Source organism: Ornithorhynchus anatinus, chromosome 2, assembly GCF_004115215.2.
Source record: "Ornithorhynchus anatinus isolate Pmale09 chromosome 2, mOrnAna1.pri.v4, whole genome shotgun sequence".
NCBI classification, from domain to species: domain Eukaryota; kingdom Metazoa; phylum Chordata; class Mammalia; order Monotremata; family Ornithorhynchidae; genus Ornithorhynchus; species Ornithorhynchus anatinus.
Window position 1 is genome coordinate 36,190,746 of NC_041729.1, and position 21,743 is coordinate 36,212,488.

At 49.4% G+C, this 21,743-nt stretch overlaps 1 protein-coding gene across 2 annotated transcripts in view; it reads left to right on the forward strand.

Moving 5' to 3' along the window:
• Positions 1–21,743, forward strand: part of LOC100081081 (ATP-sensitive inward rectifier potassium channel 12) — a 104,982-nt gene that overhangs the window by 14,136 nt on the left and 69,103 nt on the right. The window lies entirely within an intron of this gene.

Genomic DNA, 21,743 nt, shown 5'->3' on the forward strand with positions numbered 1-21,743 from the left:
GTTTGCGTCTGAGGGAGAAACATTATCTCTGTGGGGAGAGAGGTTTTTATTTTCCTTCCATGCGGCCTCAGTGGCCAAGTGCTTCTGTGGCAGGCAGCAAGGGAGGACGTTAGCCTAATCACTGTCATCGTCGGTGTCGATATCATCACGTCACCTTCACTGTTGTCATGATCTCATGTGCACACTGTTTGAATGTCTCGGAGTGAATATCCCGGGCCAGGCAGGATACAATTTACAGTCTCGGGAAGTTTACGGCTGGATGGGGCTAGATGAACATCGACATGTTGACAAGATTTATTCAGGTAGACTTGACTGGGCCTCAGTTTCCCTGTCTGTAAAATGAGACTAATACTGCCTGCCTCTATTTAAAAGGCAGAGAGCCCCCCCGGACACACACACACACACACACACACACACTCTATTTAGGGATTTTGATGTTAGACTTGGATAATTACCACAATATCATTACCAGCATCATCAAATGTTTAGCAATTTTCTTTGGTTGGTTAGACATCTCAGCTAATGTCTCTTATATTGCTTGTTTAATCATTGAGGGAAGGCAGGATTCACCCCATTTTACAGATGAGGAAACTGAGAATGAAGAAAATGGTATTTCTTATTCAAACCTAACCGCCACACTAGCTGTATGGAGCCCGGGGAAAGGTGGGGGAGAGAGGGGAAGAAGGACAGAGGAGTCTTTGTGCTATTTTGGATAACTGAATAGGTAAGGAGGGACGGGGAGTGAGGATATAGAAAAATGGAATAACTAGAATCTCAGTCTGCCCACATCTGACAGAGTCCTTCTCTACAATATCCACTTATATGAGACATCCACACCCACCTCCTCCAGAAAAATGAGCTCTCTGCATTGGACGGGCACTTCTAAGACTACCGGCTCTCTTTCTCAGAAAGCATAAATCCCGTTCTCCCGAGAGAGTGAGAGGTATTTCAGAGGTTGGCTGTAATTAGAAGCCCACCTGTCATTCAGCCTTTCTTCCTGGTGTTTATTTGTGGATCCTGAGCCTATTGATTACGATGCTTTTGATGCTCTCTGGCATTTTTCTAGAACTTCAAAGGGAAGTTGGTTCTTTTTCAGCGCAGTATCTTTCGCCTCTGTGAAACGCAGCCCATTAATTACGTGGCTGCAGTGAAATTCAGCTATCACTGAGCCGCCGCTGGCCAGTGGTGGAACAAAAAGGGTGAGGTGGGGGCTGTCTGATGAAGACGTCAATTGTTGTGGCGATTCTCTCAATGACCTGACAGAGCTAATGCCAGGTCTCCCAGCACAGGAAAAGGAATTTCCCAGATTTCTCGAGTGTGGGTGTTTTTCTAGATAATGTAGTGTAGGGTGAGACTGTTTTCCCTGTGCAACATCTTTTGTTTATGTTTTGTTAGATCAAAAAGTCATGTTTGATTGGATGAGCGAGAGCAAGGCGACTCATTTATGCTGTCAGCTGCTCTCTAGGCTGAGCAGATGTGTGTTAGATATCATTCAAGCAAGGTGACTTTAAATGGGGCCGACTCTAAAGAGGCGAGAGGGTGCCTCGAGAAAGTGGAAACGCTCTGGGTCTGGGGTGGGAGAGGTGGGAGTGATCTGTGTTCTTCTGGGGTCTCTGACTTCCTCTTCGTTGCCTCACAGACCCTCTTTCGGAGCCCAGCCAGGATTCCCTGTTTAGCTTGCCGCAGGCTTTCTGGCTGAGAAGCAGCCTGGCCTAGTGGAAAGAGCGTGAGCCTGGGGGGTCAGAGGACCTGGGTTTTAATCCTAATTCTGCCGCTTGCCTGCTGCGTGACCTTGCCCAAGTCATTTAACTTCTCTGTGCCTCAGTTCCTCATCTGAAAAATGGGGACTCAATGCCTGTCTTTCCATCAAGGGTATTTATCGAGCTTACTTACTTGCAGAGTACAGTATAACAGTAAACAGACGCATATTCTGCCCACCACGAGTTTACAGTCTAGGGGGCTGGCAGTGCAGACGGCACCAGGGAGGGAACTGGGAAATCAATCCACCAACGGTATTGATCGAGCGCTTACTGTGTGCAGAGCACTGTACTAACCACTTGGGAGAGGCCGATCCGGCAGAGGTCCCCGCGTTGGCCGCGCACCACTGAACCCCGGAGATGCGTAGTGGCTAGAGCACGGGCCGGGGAGTCAGAAGGTCATCGGTTCTAATCCCGACTCTGTCACTTGTCTGCTGTGTGGCCTTGGGCAAGTCACTTCACTTCTCTGGACCTCGGTTACTTCATCTGTAAAATGGGGATTGAGACTGTGAGCCCCAAGTGGGACAGGGACCATGTCCAACCCAATTAGCTTGCATCTCCCTCAGCGCTTGGTCCGGTGCCCTGAACAAAGTAAGCACTTAACAAATATAATTACTGTTATTGCTACTATTAGAGCCTGCCCGTCCTACCAACCCGGGCCGGGCCCGATGCAGCTGTCAACTCGAGGGCCTTACCCGGGCGCTGTCTCAACGGGTGGCGACAGGTTCCCCAGCAGAAACTCCATCTTAGAAGGACACGCTCAGCAGCCACCTATGGCTTGGACCGTCCTCCCCCCTCCTGGTCCCTCAGAGCTACCGGTCCTCGCTCCTGCTTAGACTGTGAGGCCCATATGGGACCTGATTAGCTTGTATCTACCCCACTGCTTTGTTCAATGCTTGGCACAAAATAAGCACTTAACAAATATTATTCTCATTATCTCTCAGGACTTGATAATTCCTGATGGGAGGCCCCATCCTCAGAGGGTTCTGAAAAGGTCTGTCCTGGGAGCTTGGTTACAGAATAACAATTCTGAAGTTGGGTCTTTGGGGTGCGAAGAACCAGCCTGCTCTGCCCTGGCTTGGAGGGATAATAGAGTTTTAGGGAGGAAATTCAGCTCCCACGGGCACTGTGTTGGCAGAGTGCCGATGGCAAGACGCTCCAGCCACGGGGTGTCTCCTGGCCTCGCGAGGCTGGTTGAGGGGGCAGCGATTTGCAGACTGGGGGTCAGAATCCCTGGGGCAGTAACAGGGGCAGACCCCTGGGGCTGGAGGATCCTGGAGTCGAGGAGCACCGAGCCGCACTATGGTGCTCTTCGGAACACTCAAGGAGGAGAGGGAACAAATGTGCTTGTGAGCCGCCAGACGGAAGCTGCCTTTCCCTTCCCCGCTATCGCACCACCTCAGCTGATCCACCTTGGAAAAGGGTCTCACCCGCTAAACTTTGCTGATGCCCCTGGCAGGATGGAGGCCGTTCCCCAGCCCCCAAGGCCACAGGAAAGCAGGAGGTTCCTCAGCCCACGATCTCAGAGTGCTCCAAAGAGATCCAGGACCTAGAGACCCCTGGACTGCCGGGAGGGGAACGGACAGACCAAAGAAATTTGGGCTTAAGACACTTTTGACTCTGTGTAGACTTCGGGCTCTGGCCATCTCCTAAGGAACCTAGGGCCTTCCTAGTCCCCATCACTGATCTTGGGCCTTTGCCAGAAAAGTCCCAGACACTCTCCGTGGGGGTAGGCTTGAGCTTCTTTCGGTTTGACTTGGAAAATCCTGCAGACTGTAATTATACCCTGGTTGCCGGCTCCTGCAGGTGGCTTGGTAATTACACTACATGGGGCTGATTCCGCAGTCCTTCCTCATGCCTGGCTCCCCTCGGGAGTTTGAACACAGAAGAACTGCCGGCAAAGAGCCATCGGACCCACCGAGATCAGAAGGCAGAACACGAAACCGAGAGGCCTGATTCAGACTCGGGGCCGGGAGGGCCTGGATGTGTCCGGTAGTCCGGCAGGTCGGGGTCTGGTAATTTCCCCCTCAGACCTCCAGGACATCCCCTGATGCCGATGCAAGAGTGAAGATCGATGAGTGGTATTTATTGAGTGCTTCCTGAGGGCCGAGCCCTGTGCACTTGGGAGAATGCAATACAAAGGAATCAGTTCCTTGCCCACAGTGAGCTTACAGTCTAGAGGGTCTATGAAGAGGTATTAACCTAGGCTGGGGGAGTCTGGTTGGTAAATCAGGGGACACTCTGTGGGTCACTGGGACCAGGCCCGACGTTGGCAAGTAAAGTTGGATGTGAGCGGCCCCAAGTGTCTTCTGAGAAACGTGGGCACAAGGCACACAGAGTTGAGGAGAAGGGGCCCACAGAGGCTGCACACAACGGCAGACCCCCCCCTTAGGCTGGAGGAAGCTGTCCCTAAGCCCGCTGAGGCCACTCACAGTGACACTCCTTCTCGGCTGCGGGAGGGTGTCTCTAGACACTACGGAACGGAGAGTGTGCACACCTGGATATTAATAATAATAGTAGTTGGTATTTGTTAAGCGCTTACTATGTGCGGAGCACTGTTCTAAGCGCTGGGGTAGATACAGGGTAATCAGGTTGTCCCACGTGAGACTCACAGTCTTAATCCCCATTTTACAGGTGAGGGAACTGAGGCACAGAGAAGTGAAGTGACTTGCCCACGGTCACACAGCTGACAAGCGGCAGGGCCGGGATTCAAACTCACGACCTCTGACTCCCAAGCCCAGGCTCTTTCCACTGAGCCATGCTGGTTCTCAATTGTATTATTATTATTATACTTTGCTCCCAATCCTTTCCAATCAATCAGTCCATCAGTGGTATTGACTGAGCACCTATGAATTGCAAAGTCCTGTACTAAGCACTGGGGAGAGGACAACTGAAGCAAGACACATGTTCCCTGCCTTCAAAGTGTTCACAATCTGGTGCTTCCTGACGAGTCATTAACTGAATCCAGTTAAGCATCCTATTTTGCTCACAGACCCCCTTACTTTTTCCTTCCTCCCTTCCCCATCTCCTCTAAGAGATAGAAGTCTAGTGGATAAATAAGGAGTCCCCTGCCTGTGTGACTTCGAAGAAGTTGGTCAACCTCACGGAACCTCAGTTTCCCCATATAAAATGGGGATGATAATACCTACCATGCTCCTAAAGGGATGTTTGGAAAATGAATGATAGGATAGATGCACACACACAACAAGTAATATTAATACTAATAGCCAGAGGTCATCATGGCATCAAACTAAATTTAGGGGGCCAATTTACTTCCCCCTCTAGGCTGTAAGCTCCTTGTGGGCAGTTGCCGCGTCTCCCATTTCTGCTAGATTGCACTCTCTCAAGCAGTTGGTACGGTGCTCTTCGTACAGTAAGCTCTCAATAAATGCAATTGATTGGACCAGGATTCTAATCCCAGCTCCGCTACTTGTCTGCTGGGTGACTCTGTGTCTCTGTACCTGTTACCTCATCTGTAAAATGGGGATTAAGACCGTGAACCTCATGAGGTTCAAGGACTCCGTTCAGTCTGATTAGCTTGTATCTACCCCAGTGCTTAGAACAGTGCTCGACACATGGTAAGCACTTGACAAATACTATAATTATTATTATGATATGTTGTCCCTCCCTGGCTGCCTTATAGCCTGTTTTCTTCAAGGATCCACTTACCCTTGATGCTTAACTCACACTCTCCCATCACATCATTTGTTCCAGTCCCTAGTCTCGGCACCACACCCTCCACCTTCTCCTGACCCTCATCCTAATGGCTCCCCTTCGGGACCCTGATCTTCCCTGATTTCCCTTTCCCGGCCGAGAAAGGCCGATTCTGTTTCTCCTTTGGTCCTCTGTACTTGTCAGGGATGCTACGGCACTGCAGGCACCGAAAATGATCGTAAAACCTGGGGCTCACATTTGACCTACTTTAAAAATTGTTTTCTAGCCTGGACTTCTCTCCAGAGTCCCAAAAACAATCAGTCTGATCAAAGAGAAATCCAGGGTTCAGACAGCACTGTTTGTGCAGTGTCTACCCCAGAACCAACGGCCGATAAAGGCTTTGGTTAATCCCGTTCCGGCTTTTTCTCCCGGTTGGATGGGGCGAGCTGGTGTGCAAGAAAGGAAGTGAACCCCCAAGGACCCCGCTCTTAAGGGAAAAAGAGGAAAAGGAATTGAAGGAATTAGACGAGCGCTCAGAGCCAGGGAGCCCGAGGTTTCCCAAGCAAAGCGGCCAAGTCAAACAATGCAGAAACCCTCGTCCGTGTAAATGGGAAGGGAAGGGAAGGGCCCTCGGCCAGCACTGTGCTGCACTCTCTCCTCCGTGTGCTATTTCCGGCTCCATCAATAGTGGGTGGAGTCTTTGCCGACCCATTGAATTAGGACTCCAAGTGAACTCCCTCTCTGGGGCCCCTTTCTCTGGAGGCTATGGGGAGGGCAAGCAGCTGTGGAGCACCTTGAAAGAGAGGCACAGAGGGAGCCCATGGAAATCATCATAGTAGAAATAGCAGGGTGTAGTAGATAGAGCAGGGGCCTGGGTGTCAGAAGGTCCCGGGTTCTAATCCCGGCTCCATCTCTTGTCTGCTCTGTGACCTTGGGGAAGTCACTTCGATTCTCGTTCACCTCATCTGTAAAACGGGGATGGAGACTGTGAGCCCCATGTGACAGGGACGGTGTCCCACCCCATTTGCTTGTATCCACCCCAGCTTTTAGTACAGTGCCTGGCACAGAGTAAGTGCTTAACAAATACCACAATCATTATTATTTTCGTCAACTCAGGCATGATCAATCGGACCTCCAGGACTGCAGGCTTAGTGCTTTAAAACCCAACAGAAAAGTGTATGCACACACAAACACACCCACAGAGACACACACAGACACGTGCCCAGCGGTTCACATCCACATCTTTGCTTTGCCAGCCACCGGCATACCTGCTGAAATTGCAGCCTTCACCCTGGGGCCCCGGAAGAAGGGTGGGGGTGGGTGCCCAGAGCTGGTGCTACAAGGGGAAGAGCTGTGCCTTAAGCTGCCAGGGAGACTCGCTGAGGGTAAAAGCAGAGAAGCAGCATGGCTCAGTGGGTAGAGCACGGGCCTGGGAGTCAGAAGGTCATGGGTTCCCATCTCGGCTCTGTCACCTGTGTGCTGTGTGATCTTGAGCAAGTCACTTGGCTTCTCTGGGCCTCAGTTACCTCATTTGTAAAATGGGGATTCAAACTGGGAAGACCACATGGGACCTGATTTGCTTGTACCCACCCTAGAGCTTTCTACAGTGCCTGGCCCATACTACACACTTGACAAATGCCATTATTATTATTATTATTATTATTATTATTAAAACAGCTCTGACAACGAAAGAGCTCGACCCACTCCTCTTCATCTCCCGCTCCTCTGTTAACTCACAGCCGCCACTCAACACCTCGGGCTTCCCGCCTCCTCTCTTGGGCCCCATTGCAGCCCCCCAAATGCTGCAGCTGGTTGTAGCTGCGGTGCCATCGTTCGGTTTGAAATACCGGGAAGCCATACACATGTGGCTCATTCCCTTGGAGCCCTATAATCATTCTGTCAGCCAAAAAGCCCTTCGTCAAGCCCCCACAAGCGCACTGGGAGACTTAATGAATTTAGGAGAAGAACCTAGAATCGATCTGTGATTTTTTTTTTTCCTTTCGGAGGGGTGTACGTGTATATAAGCGAGCGCGTTTTTTCTGAGAGCCTGGCGGTGGCCGAAATGCCCACTGATAATTCATGGAAGCCCACGGCTGGGGAGGGAAGCAGCGGGGCCTTTGGAAAGAGCACGGGTCTGGGAGTAAGAGGACCTGGGTTCTAATACTAGCTCCGCCACTTGCCTGCTGTCTTACCTTGGACGAGTCACTTAATTTCTCTGGGTCTCAGTTTCCTCAAATGTAAAATGGGGATTTAATACTTGTTCTCCGTTCTACTTAGACTATAAGTCCCATGTGGACTGGGACTGTGAGTGATCCGATTAACTTATATCTATACAGGTACTTAGAACAGGGCTTGACACATACAAAATCCCTAATAAATATCATCATCAGTGATATTTGAGTGCTTATAGTGTGCCGAGCACTTGGGAGAGTACAATACAACAGAGATGGTTTCCTGACCACAATAAGTCCAGAGAGGGAGACAGACATACAAATAATCAATCGATCATATTTATTGAGCACTTACTGTATGCAGGACACCGTAATGAGCACTTAAATGCAACACACACGACTCAACAATCTACCGGTCATATTCAATAATTTATAAGATATAATTTATAGATATGTACATAAGTGCTACGGGGCTGAAGGTGGGCTGTGTATCAAATACCCAAAGGTCATAAATACCAATGCATAGATGACACAGAAGGGAGAGGGTATGGGAAAAAGAGGGATAAATTGGCAAAGACCTCTTGAGGGAGATGTGACTTTAAAGGTGGGAGAGTGGTGATCTGATGTATGGGGAGAGTAATGATCTGCCCTATGTGGAGAGGGAGGGAGTTCCAGGCTAGGGAAAGGATGTGAGAAAGCGGTCGGTGGCGAGAAAGACGAGATCGAGGCATAGTGGGCAAGCTGGCGCTAGAGGAGCGAAGTGAGCGGGCTGAGCTGAAGTAGATCAGAGAGGTAAGGTAGGAGAGAGGCGAGCTGATTGATGGCTTTAGCGCCAATGATAAGGGGTTTCTGTTTGATGTGGAGGTGAGTGAGCAATCACTGGAGATTTCTGAGGAATGGGCAGATGTGGATTGAACGGTTCTTTAATAAACAAATATGATCATTATTATGAATCATTATTACTGACACTCTGATTTAGAGGCAGTGAGGATTTGCAGTGGATGCTCTTTACCCAGGCATTCTTTCTTTACTCAGAACTTGGAGAAGCAGCGTGGCTCAGTGGAAAAGAGCACGAGCTTTGGAGTCAGAGGTCATGGGTTCGAATCCCAGCTCTGCCACTTGTCAGCTGTGTGACTGTGGGTGAGTCACTTCACTTCTCCGTGCCTCAGTTCCCTCATCTGTAAAATGGGGATTAACTGTGAGCCCCACGTGGGACAACCTGATTCCCCTGTGACTACCCCAGCGCTTAGAACGGTGCTCTGCACATAGTAAGCGCTTAACAAATACCAACTTCCGCCTTCAGGCCGGAGCTCTCTCCACTAGGCCACGCTGCTTTTCATGGCACATTCTGCTGCACTTTCTATCTTTTCTCCCCCGATTCCAACGCTGTTTTTCGGTCCTGAGCTCCACTTCCCCTGCCCTGGCCTCTCTGGGTAGTGACAGATGTTCAGAACACACAGATTACGAAGGAATACGGCCGAACAAATCAGCTCCCTGCGATTCCCACAAGGGTTCGGCTGAATTTCTCCACTTAGAGGAGAGCCAGCTGAGTGTTCCCTACTTTTTGCTCTTAAAAAAAAACCAAAACAATTAAAAACTCCCCAGAAAAAAACACTCTAGTTTACAGGTTTTTCCATCTCCTTCCTGTCAGTCCTCTCTTTGAGGCCCTCAAAGTTCCGAGGTTGGCAGTACCTTTCTACATGGCAGAGTTTTTTCCCTAGCTCCCCCAGCTTCCCCCTCCAAGTACTTCATCCTTTGAAACGAGACTTTTTGAACTAGCGGCCGAACCTTTCCTCATGGTCAGGTCCGGGGCTGGCACCGTGACCGCAAAATTATACACCGGCCCACAGTGCCGGGAAAGAGAACCGGCCAAAGAAAACAGTTCAACATTAAACCAAATAAAACTGAGCTGGAAGCTCCCAAGCAGAGCACTGGAGGCCTGCCAAGAAGAGCGAGTTCCAGCAGGGCCCCGGGCCCGAGGGAGCCTCAGAAATGGCTCCCTGGGCAATCGAGACCATGGTGGGAGGGAGAGTGCTCACTGAGCTTCATGACAGCTTCCTCCTCGCTCCCCAAGAGCGGGAATTGGGTGGGGTCATTATACCTCAGGCAGGACTCTCAGAAGTAGTAGAAGTGTACCACTCTCAGGACTCTCGGAACTAGACGGCGTGGGAAAAGGGGTGAAGGGCAATTGAAGATCATTCAGTAATCAATTGATGGTACTGCACTGCACTATATTAAAGTGCTTGGGACAGTGCCATAGTTTGTATTCATTCATTCAATAATATTTATTGAGTGCTTACCATGTGCAGAGCACTGTACTAAGCGCTTGGAATGGACAAATCGGTAACAGATAAAGACAGTCCCTGCCCTTTGACGGGCTTACAGTCTAATCAGGGAGATAGACAGAGAAAAACAATAGCAATAAATAGAATCAAGGGGATGAACATCTCGTTAAAACAATAGCGAATAAATAGAATCAAGGTGATGTACATCTCATTAACAAAATAAATAGGGTAATGAAAATATATACAGTTGAGCGGACGAGAACAGTGCTGAGGGGAGGGGAAGGGAGAGGGGGAGGAGCAGAGGGAAAGGGGGGGAAAGAGGGCTTAGCTGAGGGGAGGTGAAGGGGGGGAAGAGGGGGAGCAGAAGGAGAAGAGGGAAAAGGGGGAGCTCAGTCTGGGAAGGCCTCTTGGAGGAGATGAGCTGTAAGTAGGGTTTTGAAGAGGGGAAGAGAATGAGTTTGGCGGAGGTGAGGAGGGAGGGCATTCCAGGACCGCGGGAGGACGTGGCCCGGGGTCGATGGGATAGGCGAGAATGGGGGACGTTGAGGAGGTGGGCGGCAGGGGAGCGGAGCGTGCAGGGTGGGCAGTAGAAAGAGAGAAGGGAGAGGAGGTAGGAGGGGGCAAGGTGATGGAGAGCCTTGAAGCCTAGATTTTGTTTTGTGTGGAGGTCGATAGGCAACCACTGCAGGTTTTTAAGAAGGGGAGTGACATGTCCAGAGCGTTTCTGCGGGAAGGTGAGCCAGGCAGTGAAGCGAAGAATAGACTGGAGCGGGGAGAGAGAGGAGGAAGGGAGATCAGAGAGAAGGCTGACACAATAATCCAGCCGGGATATCACGAGAGCCTGTAACGGTAAGGTAGCCATTTGGGTGGAGAGGAGAGGGCGGATCTTGGCTATATTATCAAGGTGAGACCGGCAGGTTTTGGTGACGGATCGGATGTGTGGGGTGAACGAGAGAACCGAGTCAAAGATGACACCGAGGTTGCGGGCCCGAGAGACGGGAAGGATGGTCGTACCATCCACGGTGATAGGGAAGTCAGGGAGAGGACAGGGTTTGGGAGGGAAGATGAGGAGCTCAGTTTTGGACATGTTGAGTTTTAGGTTTTAGTTTTAGTTTGTAGAAGACTATGATCCCTGCCCTCAAGGAGTTAACGGGAATGGGGAATGGAGAAGAAGGGCAGAGGTGGGTACCCTGGATGGGGCCTAATTGTGGCTACCTGGATCTCACTCACTTTTCTCTGAGGGATACGTGTTTTCTGAAATCCATAGCGGGTCTGACCCAAGCCCATAAGTTGTCTGGAGGCCCTATTAATGATCCTAACCCTTTCCCGTGATCTCCACGGGGATCGTTTCTAGGTCTGGGTGGGGATTTCCCCACAGAACCCTGCTCCATCACCCTTTCATCCCCCCTTTCCACTTTTCCTCTCGGGAAGCTCACCCCTCCCTCCCCTTCCGTGATCCTTCCGTGGAGGCTTCAGGCGGCATCATTTGCGCTGACCCCGAATGGCCATGTAAAGTTCATCTCTGCTCGGGGAAAAGCTACAAAGGAGGGAATGAAAGGAAACTTAAACCCTTTAGAGAAGAGCACAGCTGATTCCTTTGGTTTGAGGGTGCCTGTGCGGAGGCTGGGAAGGGGAAGTGAAATTTCTGGTTCTCTCCCTTCAGAAGCCAGGGAGAGCAGGCTCTTTTCAGTGCTGTGGGGAAGGATAGGGGTTGGGGGGTGGGGGGAGCCAGCAGGGTCTCCCTGCAGAACAGCAGACTTCCTCAGCAGGAAGAATTCTGGGTTTTGTCACCAGAACCCGGGACAAACTCATCTGGAGCCCTGCCCATCTTTTTAACCTTTCGGGTAATGAGGTGACAGATGCCTATAGAGTCTGCAGAAGGAGGGCAGAGTGGAGTTGAAAGGTCAACACAGTCCCATCGGCAGAGAGATTGGCCAGCCCTGGGAGAAAGGTGAGGAAATAGGACAGGAAGGGGTGAGATGCTTCTTCTCGGGTCCAAGGAAGGACTAGAACCCTCACGGAGGATTAGATCTGAGAGAGAAGGGCAACAATGAGGAAGCCATGAGAGGGGGAAGGAATATCTGGGGCACAGAGCTAAGTCCTTCATAATTCCTACCCTGAGAATTTGAAAGAAGCTTCCAGCCTACTAAGCCAAGGTCTTTTGGGAGAGGGAGCCCTTTCGGGAAATCATCAATCAGTCAGAAGGATTGATTGAGAACTTACTGTGGACAGAACAGTCTTACTATTGTCTTGGGAGAGTTCAATAATAGCATCGGTAGACAACCCTCAAGGAGCTTGGAGTCTAGCAACGGAGCCTGACGTGAAAATAAACTCCAGTAAGAGGAAGCGGCAGAGTATAAAGATATGTATATAGGTGCTACTGGGGTTAAGGGTTTTGAATTCTTAGGAAATGCAGACATGCTGAAGTGGTAATTGGGGAAATAGAGGATGGGGAAATGAGAGGTTAATCGGGGCAAGCCTCCTGAAGTAGAGGTAATTTCAAAAGGGGACACTTAAGTAAGAGGACAGTTAAGCAAACTGCCCTTCCAAGGGGCCAGCGAATAGAATTATCCAGAGGGAAGCTGAACGGGGACTTCAATTCCCCAGCCATTCAAGTTCTTTACTAAGCAGTTGGGAGAGTACGATGGGAACAGCATGGTCTAGTAGCTAGGGCCCGGGCCTGGGAGTCAGAGGTTCTAATCCCGGCTCTGCCGCGTGTCTGCTGTGTGAACTTGGGCAAGCCACTTCACTTCTCTGTGCCTCAGTCACCTCATCTGTAAAATTCATTCATTCAATAGTATTTATTGAGCGCTTACTATGTGCAGAGCACTGTACTAAGCGCTTGGAATGTACAAATCGGTAACAGATAGAGACAGTCCCTGCCCTTTGACGGGCTTACGGTCTAATCGGGGGAGACAGACAAGAACAATGGCAATAAATAGAATCAAGAATAAATAGAATGGAGAATAAGACTGTGAGCCCTATGTGGGATGGGGACTACGTCCAACCTGATTATCTTCTATCTACCCTGGGGCAGCACATAGTGAGCGCTTAACAAGTACCACTTTATTAAGCCATGGACAGGAAGAAAGTGAGACCCAGAAGAGTGGGACTTGAAGCTCAGGAGCTGGTGAAGATAAAGACAGAGAGATGTCTGGCAAATGCCTGCTAATGACCTGGTGTCTTTGTCTGGGGTAGATCAGATGCAAGGGTAGTGGCTAGTTAATGCAGGACTTCTGCTCTGGCAGGCCATCCCATTCTTCTCGGGCTTCTAGGGGGGTGATGATAGTATTTGTTAAGCACTTACCGTGTGGCAAGCACTTTTCTAAGCGCTGGGGGGAGATACGGTCTAATCAGGTTGGGCGCAATCCCAGTCCCACGGGGGGCTCACGGTCTTAATCCCCATTTCACAGGTGAGGTAACTGAGGCACAAAGAAGTTAAGTGACTTGCCCAGGGTCACACAGCAGACAAATGGTGGAGCCGGGATTAGAACCCTGGTCCTTCTGACTCCCAGACCTGGGCTCTATCCACTGAGCCATGCTGCTTCTTTACAGAAGTAAGGTGGCAGGGAGGGTGAACGGTGCCCATGTGGAAATGGAAATCATGGCTGACCCACCAGAAAATGGGCCGGTAGTTATTTACTGCACCTTTTCGGGTGCAGAGAACGGCACCTCACGTGTTATTTAAAGAATGGGATGAGCCGTAACAACCAGTGGCTTGGCAGACAGTTCCCACGGCCTGACTCAGTTGGATTTGACAGCCAGAGATTCTTGTCATTTGCCAATCCCTGAGTAGTTCCTCAAGACTCTCCGTGGCTCAGTGGAAAGAGCACGGGCTTTGGAGTCAGGGATCATGAGTTCGAATCCCAGCTCTGCCACTTGGCTGTGTGACTGTGGGCAAGTCACTTAACTTCTCTGTGCCTCAGTTCCCTCATCTGTAAAATGGGGATTAAGACTGTGAGCCCCACGTGGGACAACCTGATTCCCCTATGTCTACCCCAGCGCTTAGAACAGTGCTCGGCACATAGTAAGCGCTTAACAAATACCAACATTATTATTATTATTATTATTATTATTATTATTATCCACGTTTCGCTCGGCCCTCTGAAACTGGGGCTCCCCTGTTATGAAGACAATCACATTTTCTTCTGGGTGAGGAGGGTTTTCTTGGAACAAGTGGGAACCCAGTTGTTTCCATATATCAGTCTTCTATTCATAGGGGGAGCAAAAAAATCAAATCTCAGTTATTTTGGATTTCCATTTGAGATTCCCTAGTCCACACTTGAGTAATCAGCCTTTTCCCTTTATGGGCAGGATTTAGTCTTGTGAGCTCAATAATGCAAATTCTCTGCCTTTGCACTAGGCATCTTATTGGTTTGGTGACAAGTTCTGACAATTAGAATTCCCATTGCCTGCAGGTAGTGGTGGTGGGGGCTGTGGGGAGGTTAGGGGGAGGTGATAGAGTGCTTGACGGGGGACTCAGCTTTAACTTGCCAATGTACAAGTTATTATCATTATCATTCCATGTTTGGAGATCAGAGAGGGTCACCTCACAGTCCCTGCCCCCATGCTCAACTTCGGGAAACTCACTCGAAGAGGAGAGAAGGTACCCTCCCCACATTCCTCAAGGTCTTTGCCTGAAAATCCAGCTCCCTGACCTCTCTAAGTCACGTTCTGGAGGGTGGATTTTGTTTCCGCCACATCCTCCGACATTTGGGGGCACCGTGACTGAAAATGAGTTTCTGCTTAACAGCAATTTCAACATCATCGCCATCATACAGGAGTTTGGGGGCGTGAGGGAACGGTGATGAGGCTGGGAGAGGAAAATACCTTGTGCCACGTCTCTTTGGGATTCAAAAGACTGATTTCTTTTCCAGTCCATTCTGTCTCCAGGCTCCCGAGAGTGGTAAGCACTTAACACAGCATCCTGTCCACTGTAAGCGCTTAATAAATGCCCGCGATTGGTTGATTGTGTGTACAAAAAGAATTATATCTAGGCCTGATCAGGGAGCTTAGTTCAAGATGCAGAGCACAGGAATGTACGTTTATATGAGAGGGGTTTTTTTATGAAAGTGGATGAGATGAGAAGAGAGTGATACCGTTTGCATTTCTGTAGAGACTTTCATCCATCAAAGGGACGTGGGACAAATTGAATGCAGCTTCTGAAGGCACTCTGAGCATCCGCCAAGCTGGTGCTATTGTCCCCAGATGGAGAATCCAGGACTCAGGAGTGTCAGACCTAAATTCCCCATCACAGAGAATGCTGATGGAGGGGAGGTCAGATTAGTCCTTTAATGTGAATTTTAATTCCCTTGACTCCCTTTCACAGGCAGAGCTGTCTCCAAGGGTATTTGGAACTTTCTCCCTCAGCCAGGTTGAGATGAAAGGGGAATAAAGGACCATGAAAAAGGACATCAGAGAGGCCTCCCCCTTTAGTACGTGTGAGAGAGAGATCCTGAGAGCCCCCCCAAAAACCTCCCAGGTGGCAGAAAAGCCCCAGCCAGCCTTGTGTGGCCTGGGCAGCACCTAACCATCTGTCCCCGAGGTGGGAGGAGCAGGAGAAAGGGACTCGGCCAGCAAACAAACCTGCCACGAGATGCATCTGTGCGAAAACCAATCTCTCCCAAGGTGGCCGCAATTTTCACCTACAAATTACCAAACACGAAACGCCAACCCCGGCAGCACAACCTTGCAAATAGTTTTCAGAACTCATCAGCCCGCACACATTCTATCTCCTTTGGAGACTCTGCCCTGGACTTGCCCACAGTTCTCAATGCTTCTTCCCTGCCCTCCTAACTATTCCCACCTTTCCCCACCCACCCGGATGGCCAAAAAGGTCACAGGGAGGGCAGGGAGACTGTGTAGCCTATCGGTCAGAGCACGGGACTGGGAGTCGGAAGATCTGGTTACTAGCTCCAGGTCCACCACTTGCCTGCTGGGTGACCTTGGGTTAGTCATTTTCTGCTGTGGAACTCAGTTTCCTCAACCATCTCTCTCCGTAGACTGTAAGCTCCCTCTGTGGGCCGGGATCGTGTCTACCAACTCTGTTGAATTATACCTTCCCAAGCGCTTAGAATATTGGTCTGTAGAGAGTAGGTGCTCGATAAGTACAATTGACTGAAGGTAAAATGAGGATAAGATCTCTGCACTCCCTCCCACTTAGACAGTGAATCTTGGGTGGGACAGAGTCCACCTCCAATCCAATTATCTCGTATCTACCCCAGTGCTCGGCACATAGTAAATGTTTAATAAGTATTATTATTTTCGGGGAGAGTCTGTGGATATGCAGTTTTACTCTCACTGCTTAGTTTACATACATTAGGCCTACCTTGCTTTCTCTGAAGTCCCTGGCCCATGCACCAGCGCTTCTTTTCATGGCTGTACCTCAAAGACCCATATTTTCTCCATCAGGGGAAGGGAGATGTTAGGGCTCCTTCTCCCCCTCCCACTTCTTAATAGGTTGTGAAGATGTTCTGATCCCTTTCTTTAGAGTTAATCTCTTCCTGCTGGCCTATTAAACTCAACCGTGTCTAAGACCAAACTCCTCATCTTCCCTTTTAAACTCACTTCTCTTTTTGACTTTCCCATCTCTGTTGACCACCTGACCATCTTTCCTGTCCCCCAAACCCACAACTTTGGTGTCATCCATATTTCCTCACTCTCTTTGAGTTCTCACAATCAATCAGTGGCTAAATCCTGCTGGTTCTTCCCCCACGTCATTTCCTAGATCCACCCCTTCCTCTCCACTCAGGCAGCTACCACTCTGATCATGTTCTCATCATATCCTGATACGACTTCCGGATCGGCCTCCTCACAGGTCTCCCAATCCCTCCCCAGTTCAATCTACCCTATCTGCTGTTGCTGGGATTGTCTTCCCAAAACGGTGCTTGGCTTCTTTCTTTCCACTCCTCCGAAACTTCCAGCAGCTGTTCATTTCCCTCTACATTAAGCAGAAAACCCTTCCTACTGGCTTCAAACCCTTCCACCAAATTTCTCCTTCTCATCTTCTCTCTTCACCTGCTACTCCCTAGCTCCCACTGTTCACTCCTCTCAAGCCCACCTTCTAACTGTATCTCTCTCTTAACTCTCCCACCTCTGCCTTCCTACACGCTCTATTCCCCTTGCCTGAAAATTCCACCCCCTTCAAATATCCCAGATAACAGCTCTCCCCATCTTCAAGACCTTCCTTAAACCCCACCTCCTCCAGGAAGATTTTCTTCATTAATTCCCCACATGGCAAGTTGTGTCAAGCCATAGTTCCCCATGAACACTGATGCATCTATACCCATCCACAGCAATATAAATATATATAGATATATTGTTTAAATGCCAAAGATGGGGAAACAATAAAGAATGTTCCCACCTCTGCCAGATTTTATCTGAGGATTACAGATCACGTGAATTAAGCCTAAAACGTCCCATCTTCTAGTCTTCGAAATGAAAACTCGTATGTTTAAGCTTAATGCTTTTATTCTGTTTGTTGCAGTTTCTCTCTGCTGTCTAAGAGAGTCATTTCAACTCATAGAATAAATACATTCCTATCAAATGTAAATTGAGTGTTTTGGGAAGAAGAAGGAGGTACCGTCAAAGTGATTTTTTCCTTCGACGAACTTAGCCCAAGGTGATTAGATATACAGAGGGGAATAGAAGAGAAAATATTACCCTGAGAGAGCTTTCGAATAAATCATAATTAGTGTCATGGGACTAGTGCATCAACTAAGTGTTAGGTGGGAGATTGGATGGCTAATTATGTGGGAAGTCCAACTGTGGGCAAAAAGAGAAATGCTCACCGTCTGTCCTGCCTAGGGGTTTCTTGGCTCTCTCCCATCATTTCTTGGTTTTCAAGAGCCAACTGTTGCTGCTGTTTTAAAATTTCCCACCCGTTTCCTAATTAGATATTCATGTGCCAGTGTCTCCTCCCACACACTGCCAACATGCTTTTCCAAAATGGCTCCCTGAGTGTGCCGGTCAGTTCCTGCCCAAAGAACCAGGAGGTAGGTGTTTTTATCCTTTACACCACTTCAGCTGCTAACATCAAGAGAATAGAACTGGAAGATGGTTTCTCCTCTGAAGTGGCATCTTCTAGGGATTAGATCCTCTGGAGGGGGATCAGGGGATCTGGGACCAAATCCCAGTCCTACTGTTGCCACACAGTGAGAAATTCAGAAGGTCTCCGGGCCTCAGTTCTCTCACAAGTGAAACAAGAATAGTAATCTCTCGTCCTACTTACCTGACAGAGCTGTTGTGAGGTCAAATCAAATAATAAACGTGGCAGAGAAGTATGACGAAAATTCCTCAGGGTGCTTTTGTTACACTACTCTGTTGGTGGCACCGAAAACTAGCCGACAAAATTAGGTGGACAGATAACCGTGAAGGGCTCTGTTCAGCTCTGTGACAGTTTGGGGCTAAGTCAAGACTGCCAGAGGAGATGAGGGTGGCACTGCGGGATCCACTCCGGGCTGCATGGATGATGAGGGAGAGGCCTTTGCCACTCCTTTGCCAGGACTATGGGAATTGTAAAGCTTGCCACAGGAAGTAATTTTAAAAGGTCATCTAATACTCTCCCCTCCCTCTGGGGGAAAGACTTAATTCAGACCATTCCAGAAAAATGGCAGTTTATCCAGAGCTTAAAAACTCCCAGACAAAAACCTCCACGCCCTCCCTCGATCACCGGGGTCAATGTCTCTAAATAATAATAATAATAATAATAACGTTGGTATTTGTTAAGCACTTGCTATGTGCCAAGCACTGTTCTAAGCACTGGGGTAGATACAAGGTAATCAGGTTGTCCCACGTAGGGCTCACAGTCTTCAATCTAGCCAGAAAGTTCTTCCTCGTGTCTAACTTTCCCCTGCTTCGAGTCAAGCCCAGGGACTCTTCTCCTATTCTCAGGGGACCTGGAGAACAGCTGCTCACCATCTCTCAGACATTTCCCCATCACTTTCCCATCACAGACTGTGCCTGTAGACAGGTAAGTTCCCCCCTTCAGCCTTTTCTTCTCTGGGCTGTTATCAACCTCGTTCAAAGAAGCTCTAGTTCTCCTGCGCATTAGCATTCCAGCCCATCCTTCCTCATGGATCAGTGTGTTGGCTTTTTTTCCCCTTGCTTTTTTTGGTCTCTGTGCATATGGAAGCCAGTAGAATTTTTGTTGCAGCCCCAAATACGCCAGCCTGCTGGCAGTACCCTGACAGAGACATTTGGCAAAACCCGAGGGGCAGACTGAGGTGGGCTGTGACACTCAAGTAGCTAATCTGCAGGGCTCTCCTCATCTAAGGCTGTACATCCTTCCCCCTCTCCCCTCTGCCGAGCTCTGCCTTTGGCCCACTGCTGGACACAGAAGGCCAACAGTGGCTTCTAAACAGCCTCATCCACTTGCCCTCAGCCAACTCATTGACACCAGGCTTTCTCTAGCACCTAGGCAGAGAGAGGATTTGAATCTTGGTCCCTCATCCCGCTCTACTCTCAAGGCCGAATGCTCTTGACCTGCTGGACGCTCGTTCTTCCTCTTCTTGGCACCAGGGAGACATTTCCTTCCTTGAATAACATCCGGCTCCTCCCTCACCTCAACTCGTGAAACGTGGCTCTCCTAAGGGTTCCTTGTGCCTCCGAGACTCGCAGCCACTTCTCCCACAAGACGCCCTGCCCTGAGTTTCATATAGCATGACCTCCAAGAGCTCATTACTCACCATCTGTGGTTTTCCCAGGCCTCCGTGATTCTGGCCCCTCTCCTTCTCTCATTGGCCATTTCCTGGTTTATTTGTGCCTTCCTCTGAAGTTGTCAGAAGAAGAGGGAGATGAAGTTCTAGTCAGGTCATCTTGCATCTTGCAGCTCTGAAAAAAGTTTAGACGGGGAGGAGAACGTCATCGTTGTTGACATTAAGGTATGTGGATTGTCTGTGGATTTCCTTCCATTATCCAGTCTCCCGTTGGCTCCTTGTCGGCAGATGTTGGAGAATTAGCAGCAGTTGACAACGGAGGAACTGTGCTTTGAGGATTACCAGATCTCAGCTTGTGAACTCAGTAAACTGACTGCAGTTAGCCTTTACCTGACCAGGAAAGTTCCCATAAAGGGCAGAGTGCCACATTCCCTCCTACCAGGGAAAACTGGGGACAAAGCAAGATGCTAGAGGACGATCACCCATCTACTTGGGAAGCTCTGGCAGCCCGAATTCTGAGACGGGAGAATTCCCAGGTCTCCAGCCTTGCTAAGGTCTCCCTCATCATTCCCCTAAAGGGTTTCACCTTTTCCCTCTTCTCTTTGCTCTCAAAGTAACAACTGCTCAGAGCCCATTGCGGGCATGGCACTGAACTGGCTGCTCAGATATATCTCTTGAGGCAAAGGATAGATCTGTTCCCCACCTCTGAGAGCGGACCATTTAGACACAAATGCGTTATATGGACACCCATAGCTACAAGGGCTAACAGTAAAGAAGTCATCAGACCAATAGCTGGCACATGCTTTGCTTTTTTTCATTTTGCCAAATGCTATTGACTTTTAAAACATTCTACCCAGTTTGCTATTTTTCCAAGCTTTTCTATTGTACACCCCCTCACTAGACTGCTCCCCCCAGTATAGTTTTCAGGGCATTTTCCCTCTCTTTCAGGGAGGCCCTCGTTACCTGGAAGGCCTCTCTCTCTTTCCTGGGTATCTGCCTCCCTGAAAGCCTTCTTTCTTTTCCAGAGTTCAGGCCCGGGCCTTCTGGGGATTCACCCCCGGAGGAGATTTCTCCTCCTGGAGCAGTTTCGTCTCATTTAAGGACACAGGAAGGTCTTGGGGGAGGGAGGCGGAAGGTGGAGCATCTTTCTTCTGGAGATGAACTCTGAAACAGATTTGTAAATAATGTCTTGGTAATTAAAACTGGCAGCGTTCACCCTCCTGCTGGCAGTGAATGACTTGCTGAAAAACAAAGTCCTTAGATGCCAGCGGGAGCCTCGTGTTAGGGTCTATAAACTGGTCTTCCCAGCACCGAACCATCTGGGCTGAGCAAGCAGAAGCGGATCCAGTTTACTAAGCTCCTTTATGACCTATCGAATCAGGGTCCTGGATTCAAAAGACTTTGGACCTGGGTGTCTCTCACCCAAGCTCTGCCCAGCATACTCCCACCTCTTCCTAGCCTCAGGAGGGGAGAGGACTCATTTAATGGCTCATCCTTTGGGATGAAGGAGCCAAGGACTCCATGGAAATAAGGGGTGAAGAAATATCTAAAGGAGACGGGGATGGGGCCATGGATGGAAAGTGGGCAGGGAAATATCTACAGCAGCTTGGATGGGGCCATGGATGGAAAGTGAGCAGGGAGGGGTGTCTAGGAAGAGGAAGAAGGGAAAGAAGACTTGCCCTACATAACTCCCAGTCAATGGCAGGGATTGGGGCACCAGGGGAAGAAGTCTCCAGGAGAAAATTATTGAGTATCAAAACCTATTTCCCAAGAGAGTTCACCTCCCACTACTCTGTGACCGTAGATCCCCAACTAACTAATTGGTAGGGGGGTGTTGAAGGCATTAGAGCCATCTTGAAATTTGGCTTAAACATTAGGATGGCCAGAGGATTGTATGACTCAGGCTATGGTCTGGGGATGGATTGGGAGTCCCAAGTCCATCCGCAGTGTAGATCTTGAGTGAGTGGGGAGGTATGAACCCAGGAAATCCCCAAAGGGTGAGACTCTCTGCTGCTTGGAGGTCCCACTCTGTGGTTCTGGGCTCCCTCTCTTTTCAGGAAATGGGACCTCTCTGGACTGATTTCTATCAGAGCCCGTTATCTTTCAGTCAGACTCTGGCCTAATCACGTCCCTCCCTGCCTTCAAAATCCTCTTTGAAATACCCTTTTTTGTGCAGCCACCTCAGATTAACCCCACCTGATCCTGTCATTCCAGTATCCC